Below are 9,438 nucleotides of genomic sequence, written 5' to 3' on the forward strand. Positions count from 1 at the left end.
AGCATCTTTTCATGTGTTTGTTAGCCATCTGTATGTCTTTTTTGGAGAAATGTCTATTTAGTTCTTTGGCCCATTTTTTGATTGGGTCGTTTATTTTTCTGGAGTTTGAGCTGTAGGAGTTGCTTGTATATTTTTGAGATTAGTTGTTTGTCGGTTGCTTCATTTGCTATTATTTTCTCCCATTCTGAAGGCTGTCTTTTCACCTTGCTAATAGTTTCCTTTGATGTGCAGAAGCTTTTAAGGTTAATTAGGTCCCATTTGTTTACTTTTGCTTTTATTTCCAATATTCTGGGAGGTGGGTCATAGAGGATCCTGCTGTGATGTATGTCGGAGAGTGTTTTGCCTATGTTCTCCTCTAGGAGTTTTATAGTTTCTGGTCTTACGTTTAGATCTTTAATCCATTTTGAGTTTATTTTTGTGTATGGTGTTAGAAAGTGGTCCAGTTTCATTCTTTTACAAGTGGTTGACCAGATTTCCCAGCACCACTTGTTAAAGAGATTGTCTTTAATCCATTGTATATTCTTGCCTCCTTTGTCAAAGATAAGGTGTCCATATTGCACGTGGATTCTTTAGGTGAAGACCAAAGGGACTCAATCCTATAAAATATCTGCATCTCTATTTGTCATCCTACTGAGGCACAGAGAAAGGAAAAGAGATGTGGATTAACAGTCCTAGAGCAGCGCTTAATATGCAGACAGGCTATGGATAAAGGATCTCATTTAGTCTTTATAAGCACCTTGCCAAGTAAGTATTATCATCTACATTTTTTAGGTGAGGAATCTGAGGCTGAGGGAGATTAAGTAGTATGTCCAAGGTCATCAGAGTTAGTAATTGGCAGGATTGAGACCTAACTGTGGGTTTATTTTTTGTGCTGCTTTTTACCAATAATCTGTTGTTATTGTTTAGTCGATAAGTTGTGTCCAGCTCTTTTTTGACCTTATGGACTGTAGCCCACCAGGCTCCTCTGTCCATGGGATTTTCCAGGCAAGAATACTGGAGTGGGTTGCCATTTCCTACTCCGGGGGACATTCTCAACCCAGGGATCAAACCTGTATCTCCTTCATTGGCAGGTGGGTTCTTTACCACTGAGCCACCAAGGAAGCCCAACCAAATATGTATCTAAGGGTAAGTCAGTTTATTTGTATGGCAAAATGGGGCTAATAATACGTCTTTTAGAGTGAGTGTAAGGATGGATTCTGCTGATGCCACCAAATTACTTAAAATAGTGTCTGGTATATAGGAAGTTCTCAGTGAATATTAGTTTTCATTATGGTTGATCAGATAGGTTCTTCCAGATTGTAGGTGCCCGAACTTGAGTAAACCATAGTTTTCTCATCTTTAAAATATGGAAAAATAACTCATCTTGCATGGCTATTTTATTTAACAAGCAGAGACTTTGTCTGGGTTCTGCATGTATTACTTGATTTTACTTTCATAGCAGCCTAATGAGGCAGGTACCCTTCTGCTACCCATTTTATGAATGAAGAAATTGAGGAACTCAGAGTGTAAATTTTTTTCAGGGTAACACAGCTGGTAATTAGCTGAACTGAGATGCAAATCCAGACACTCCAGCTCAGAGTTTGAGTTTGTAATGACTACTCCATGCTACAGATGCAATGAAATAATATTTGTAAAGCATCTGTCCAGTTTCTGACACATGGCAGCAGCTTAGTAGATATCAGCTCCTTTACCATCTTCTGAATAAAATATCTTCTGAAATTCTGGGGAAATGCAGAATGATGTGAATTCATCAGCTGGCCTGCTTGCTTTCCTAAAATATCCAAGTTTGTGTGACAGCCACATCCCTGTGCTCTTCGAGGGTGCCCAGAAGCAGGTGAACATATCCCTCTCTCTGATTAGGCCCACCTTGGATCATCTTTCCTGCTGATGTGTTGGAGTTCTAGAAGCAGCATCAACACTCATGCACTCACCCGTGTGCCCTGATATCCCAGAGAGCAGCTGTCACTAATGACAGTTCTGAGCAGAACAGCTGGAGGGCACAGCTGATGTTTCTAATGACCGAGAACTAGTAAATGGAGATAAGACAGGCAAGGAGATGGTGCCTGACAGTGCGCACCGCCCGACGCTGCTGTTGGGAGTTCTCTGGTGAGGAAGCTATGAGAATTTCAGGCGGACGATTCTGTGCCGGGCAGGACTGCCCTTAGAAAATCAGCCTGGACTGTTTCACCTCTGGTCGGATTTGTATTAATAGCATCCTTGACTGTTGGGTACGAAATGCTGGTAATTCCATTGTCATAGCAATGACTAAAAATCCAAGTAACCTATGCTGCCACACATTGCTGCCCTGGGGTCAAGAGGTGGGATATCACCTCTGTGGGGAACTGCTTCTGGTAAGGCCCAGGGGTTTACCAGGGATGATGAGAAGGCTTCATTTTCCGGGGCCTTGCTGTTTACAGCGAGGGGGCAGCCTGGAGCTCTTAGCATCAGCCCTGCCTGTGAGCTTATTTCAGATACAGAATTTAGGCCCCGCCCCCAAACTCCAAATCTGCATTTTAACAAGATCCCCTGTGATCTGGATGCACATTAAAGTGTGAGAAGCCTTATCATACCAAAGAGACAATGGACTTTGAAATAAGAAGTTTCGGATGGAAATCAAGACTGTCTCTTACTAGCTCTGTTACCATGGGAGGGTCACTTAATCTTTCTGAGCCCCAGTTTCCTGGTCTCTAAACAGATCTTAATACCTCCTTCATGGTGCAGGCAATGGCACCCCACTCCAGTACTCTTGCTTGGAAAATCCCATGGACGGAGGAGCCTGGTAGGCTGCAATCCATGGGGTCGATAAGAGTCAGACACGACTGAGCGACTTCACTTTCACCTTTCATTTTCATGCATTTGAGAAGGAAATGGCAACCCACTCCGGTGTTCTTGCCTGGAGAATCCCAGGGATGGCTGAGCCTGGCGGGCTGCCGTCTATGGGGTCGAACAGAGTCGGACACGACTGAAGCGACTTAGCAGCAGCAGCAGCAGCATGGTGCAGGCACATAACAGGTATTGGACGCTTGTCATTCCCCTTCTCCTGTCTCCTTTCCTTCTGAGCACGTAGTCAGGAGAAGCAGTTTGGTTCTTTGGCGATCATCAGAAAATTGTGGCAAGATGAAGAAATGAGGATTTTTTTCCCCTTCCCCCCACCCATTTGTCTCATCTTTCATTTCTCTTCTCTCTCCTGCATTCTTCCACAGTTATAGACACACTTCTAGCCAGGTTCCATCTGGGGCATTGCTGGGAGGTGACAAACCCTGGAACAGAGGGCCTGTCTGGCTGTGACCTGGATTGGGAGAGGCCAGGACTTCTGGTACAAATGGGTCAGGGGTCAGGTAAGAGGACAAAGTAATTTTCAAAATAAAATTTGGGAATGACAGCAAAGAATGGATCTGTAGAGAAAGAGCCCCCGGGGGGAAGTTCAGGTTCTGGGAATTGGTTAGGCAGACATGGGTGTGGGGGTGAGGCTGGAGGGAAAGGGGAATAGGGAACAGGGAAATATTTGGGAATAAAGAAGATGAAAATAAACTTGTCAGGACACTGTCAGTCCTCTCACTTCACCCTCTTCTGTGCTCCCACTGTCCCCTGCACATTATACTACCAAGGTACCCACTGCTTTGAACGGAATCACAGGATTGACTCTTTGATTAGACTAAAAGTATTCTGGGGATGAATACTATCCTAGGGATCATGCCTTATTTCACTGGTTTCTATATCTAGAATGTATAAACGAATATTCTGTTGAATGGTAAATGAATGAATGAAATTTTTGCTTCCAATGCTACAACTCCATCACAGTCTAATCCTTAGGGGAATCATGGTGCCTTTAACAAGGCAAACAAGAGGCTCTCTGTTGGTCTCCAATCCCGTATGCCTCCATCAGGTAGCACCCTGGATTCCCAAGGCGCCTTTCTTTTTACAGCTGATGTCTGAAGTGTGGAGAAGGACCAATGGGGAAAGGATGGTGAGTGGGCAGAATCTCTAGTCTTCTGGTTATCCTTTCCTTGTGGTTTTGACTATGGTTAGATTGACAGTCTGTTTCTTTTCAGGGAACCAGCTACCAAGCTCAGAGAGACTTAGAAAGAATGATGATGCCTTTCTGAAGATCCATCTGTCAGCTCCCTGTGATGACTCAAAAGGCCAGTCTCTGAGACACCAGTTCAGGGATGTACCTGAACTGTGATGGGGACATTGAAACTGGCCTATGAGAGATGGACAGAAAATCCAACCTCTCCATTCTGGAGGAGAAGAGGGCCAATAGCCAGGTGATGCTGAGAACCCTTGGAAGGTGACAAAAGTCTCAAGGCTGTGGCCCATGAGGAATGCTGTTTGGTGAGCTTGGCTGATTTCCTGAAGTGGATGTCAGGAGCAGAGAGCTCAATCATTCCAACAGCCCCTGGGCCTCAGAACCTGAGACTAATTGCCGCTGGGGGCTACTCAACCTGTATTTCATTCCATAGCATATCACTCCAGAGCTTGTTTTTGTGGCTCAGCAAACTTGGACTATAAAGAAAGCTGAGCGCCAAAGAATTGATGCTTTTGAACTGGGGTGTTGAGAAGACTCTTGAGTATCCCTTGGACTCCAAGGAGATCCATCCAGTCCATCCTAAAGGAGATCAGTCCTGGGTGTTCATTGGAAGGACTGATGTTGAAGCTGAAACTCCAATTCTTTGGCCACCTGATGCGAAGAGATGACTCATTTGAAAAAACCCTGATGCTGGTAAAGATTGAGGGCAGGAGGAGAAGGGGACAACAGAGGATGAGATGGTTGGATGGGATCACTGACTTGATGGACATGGGTTTGGGTAGACTCCAGGAGTTGGTGATGGACGGGGAGGCCTGGCGTGCTGTGGTTCATGGGGTTGCAAAGAGTCGGACACAACTGAGTGACTGAACTGAATTGAACTGAACTGAAACCCATCTACTGGGCTTTCCAGCTGAAACCCATCTACTGGGCTTTCCAGGTGACAAAGTGGTAAAGAATTTGCCTGCCAATGCAGGAGATGCAGGTTCAATCCCTGGGTCTGGAAGATCCCCTGGAGAAGGAAATGGCAACCCACTCCAGTATTCTTGGCTGGAGAATCCCATGGACAGGGAAGTCTGGTGTGCTACAGTACATGGGGTATCAAAGAGTTGTACATTATTAAGTGACTGAGCACACAAACCCATCTACAGCCTGGAGTTTCTTCCCCAGAGGGAGGGCGACTGGTGGAAAACGGAGGGTGGTATGGCTGTTGGAACATCCATGCTGAAAGTGAATCAATGAAAGGAAACCCTGCTTTTCCTCTCCCCTGCTCATCCCAGCAGGTCTTGTATCATGCTCCAGCTTTCTGAAGCCTTCCTCCTTCTCCTCAGAAGACTCCAGACAGAGGTGGGGAGCTGGGAGTCACTGGTGGGTAGGTGGATGGGGGTAGGGATGACCATGGCTCTGCCTGCAGCAGGCAAAGTGCTGAAAGGCATTTTGAACCCTTTCTCTATTTTCTCCCCCCACCTTTTTTTTTGTTTTTGTTTTTTCCTATTTGTTGGGATGGATGAGGTGGGTTGGAGGGCTGGGCAGAGGAGAGAGGGAAGGGCAATAAAAGTAGGGAGAGGAGAGTATTTGGCACATTATATGTCCATGGGGTCGCTGAGGGTCGGACATGACTGAGTGACTTCACTTTCACTTTTCACTTTCATGCATTGGAGAAGGAAATGGCAACCCACTCCAGTGTTCTTGCCTGGAGAATCCCAGGGACGGGGGAGCCTGGTGGGCTGCCATCTATGGTGTCGCACAGAGTCGGCCACGACTGAAGTGACTTACCAACTAACCAACCAACCATACAGTGTGAACTGTCTCCCCTCCCCCTATTCATTTAAAAGTTAGACCAAATTTGGGACTTCCTTGGTGGTCTAGTTCTTCCAAAGCAGGAGGCATCGGTTTGATCCCCAGTTGGGGAACTAAGATGTCACATAATATGCAGGTCAAAAAATTAGGTCAAACTAAAAATATATGTATTTTGTGGTTTCATAAAACCTCATTTATTGTCTTTTTTTTTATTGTTCCAATGCTTGTAATCTTTTTTTTAAATTTTATTTTATTTTTAAACTTTACATAATTGTATTAGTTTTGCCAAATATCAAAACTTTATAAAGAAAATAGAAGTAACAGCTATATATATATATGTGTATGTGTGTGTGTGTGTGTGTATAAATTTAATGACTGTGAGCAAGACAAAGTGGTAGCATTATAAAAACAGTGTCCAGTCCAGGAGCTCCTTTATTTTTTCCAGTCCCAAGTTGTACTCACGTTTTGACAGAACATTTGCATCATCCTGCCACAGAAAGAACCACAACCAGAGGAGGTGTTGATTGAGGACAAAAAGAGCCTATGATGCTAAGTGGGAGAAGAAAGCTACAGATAGCAATGTGCCACGTGACTAGATGTGGAGAGGAAGTATTTCATAACTATGCCTATTCTCCTCCTAGACTTGATAGGTGTATAGGTATATATATTAATCAGCCCCTTTTCTCTCCTTTCTCATCCCCCTCTATCTAATATAAAGCAGTCAACCCTGTAATTTGGCATTTAACGCACAGAAGAGCAATCATTGTACCTGAACTAGGAGGAAATATTTTGGGAGGTTAAGTGACATATGGGAGGTGGTGTCTTTCTTTTTCAGGGGCTAGTGAGTGTCCTTAGTTGTGTAAGGGACAGTTGCATCACGTTAGGAATAACATGATGTTATGTCTTTTGGGGGAAGTTCTAACCTGGGGTAAAGGGATGGGCTCTGCTCTCCATATTCAGCTCAGAATCGTTACCATGCTATCCTCTGAAATACAGAGAAGGCAGGAACCATGTGTCTTGCAATCTCCTTTCCTGTGGGGTTCTGGCTAGAGCTTGTCCACAAGTAGTTCTCAGGTACGATACGGACAAGGCAAAGCCATTCTCCAGAAGCTGTTGCTGTCAAGATGTGTAGGCAGCTTCGCTTCTCCATGAGCTCCCAAGAACCATCTGCCTCACAGCCGCAGCCTGAGATGTCACAGCCTCTCAGAGACCCAAGAATGTCAGCGGTTACCCGGCACGGCTTGCTTAACCTTTTTTCTTCCTGCTCTTGCAACGCTTGTGTAAGACTCTCATTTCTTTCCTTTTTGTAGCTAACATTTCATTGTATATATACTACATCTTCCTTATCTGTTCCTCTGTTGATGGACATTTAGGTTGCTTCTATGTCCTGGCTATTGTAAATATGCTGCAGTGAACTCTGGGGTGTGTGTATCTTTTTGAATTATGGTTTTCTCTGGCTATATGCCCAGGAGTGGGATTGCTGGGTCATACCAGAGTTATGTTTTGGGTTTTTGTAAAGCAACTATACTTCAATAAAAATTTTAAAAAGACTCCATTTCTATCTGAAATCCTTAACTTCAGATTAAGATTTTAATAAACATCCCAGAAATTCAAGGAAAAGTGTCTTTTGGTTTCTGTTTTGTTTTTTTCCCCTGATGAACCCCCGTGACAATGCTGAATGTCCTGGCACAGGGGCTGAGTGTGGTCATGTGACTCTCATACCACCTGGCAACACCTGGCCTCTGACTGACTGGAACTTTTCAACACTCTGCCCAGCAGTGTTTGTTGCAGCGACTTCTGTCTGAGTGCCAAGCGAGATGTGGTCAGTGGGAGAACAAGATGGCGGTCTGGACTGTCTCACCGTAGCGGCTGTGTGGTCTGGTGACAGGGAAGTCCTTGTTGTTGATTACAATGGTTGGGTGACTTTGGTAGGTGACCTTGGTTGACAGTGCCAGAATCTACATAGAGGCAGCTCAGAATCTGGTTGGCCGGATGCCCTAAGAGTGGGTCCCTCTGGCTATTCTAGAAACCTTCTGAGAGGTAGGACTCTTGCCCAGCTTTGGCCTCAGGTAGTCCCATTGGGTTCACTGGGTTGGCTGGCCCAGCATCTGGGGCAGGAATCTCTAGCACCGAGTCAGGGTTCTGTGGAGGTGGCCAAGCGCATGGACTCTGGACGTCCACTGGCGATAGTCGAATCCTGCTGCACCACTTACCAACTGCACGACCTAGGGAAATCTGTTAATAGCAGTACTGTTAATAGCCCCATTATACAGATGAAGAAACTAAGGTCTGTAGTATAAGTATCTGTATAATGGGGCTATTAACAGTATCTACCCCATGGGATATTAATCCATGTAAAATGCTTAGAACAGTATCTTTCTCATACTAAGTGCTATGTGAGAATAAGCATTGTTACAGTGACACTGAGGAAAGACAGGTTAGCGCAGTGATGGAGGCTTCAGACAAGTGGAGTCAGTGATGCGGAGGGCAGCACCCCCAAGCCCAGGCTGCTAGACTCCTGTGGAGAGCGATGAGGCTGCAAGTGGACAATAAGAGTGAGGTTTTCACTAAAACCTTGGGCAATGGCAGTGCCCTGGCAGATCGGGGATGAGGTGAGGCAATCTCCTCCTTGGCAGAGAACATAGCCTGGCGGGGCAGCAGGAGTCGGCAGAAAGTTGACAGCGCCTGGCAGGGGGACATGTGCTTGGGAGCTGACTGGGCTTGCTCTGGGCTGCGTGCCAGGCACTCTTGAGATTGCCCGAAATAGCTGATGGGGGACTTTGCAAGGGATGTGAGAGTCTTAAGACCTGGATTATATTTACATCAGATACCAGTCCCTTGGGTGGAAAGAGGTCTGGTGACAGATAGACTTGGTTTGAATCCCACCTCTGCTACTTACTAAACTGTAAATACATGGAGAGCAGAGGCCATCTTTTTCATTATGGAGCAGACAGAAGGATTCAGTCCATGCATGAATGAATCTGATATCCTGGAACCTCAGCTTCCCCATCTGTAAGATGACGAGAGTGTGAAAACCACTAGAGGTGATGCAAGGAATACATTAAACAGTTGTCCGCAGGCCCCCAAAGTTCCTCATGAATATGCATTACTTCTTTTTTTTAATAGTAAATATTCAGTGTCTAGCTTAAATAGAAACACCACATATTTGTTGACTAGAACTGATTAATACTGTTTTGGTCCAGAAAACAAAGTACATTCTACACACATCAGAGACTACATCCTTTAAGAGATCTTATAAGTGTTTTTCCCAGTTTGATCAGTGCTGTCTTTTTTGATTATTTATTTATTTGGCTGTGTCCACTCTTACTTGTGGCATGTGGGCTGTTTAGTTGCAGCATATGAGGTCTACTTCCCTGACCAGAGATTTAACCTGGGCCTTCTGTCTTGGGAGTGCAGAGTCCTAGCGACTGGACCACCAGGGAAGTTCCTTGATCAATGTTTTTAATTGTCACTTACGACTCAATCCTTTCTGACAAAAATCAAAATATAGCTACTAGCTATTGGGGCACACTGTTGAATTTTAGGAGAGTAAAAGATTGGAGATAGGTTACTCAGCCATTGAAACAGATTATGACTTGACTTGGAAAAGC

This window comes from Bison bison, unplaced genomic scaffold (assembly GCF_000754665.1).
Source record: "Bison bison bison isolate TAMUID 2011002044 unplaced genomic scaffold, Bison_UMD1.0 scf7180017864092, whole genome shotgun sequence".
Lineage (NCBI taxonomy): Eukaryota > Metazoa > Chordata > Mammalia > Artiodactyla > Bovidae > Bison > Bison bison.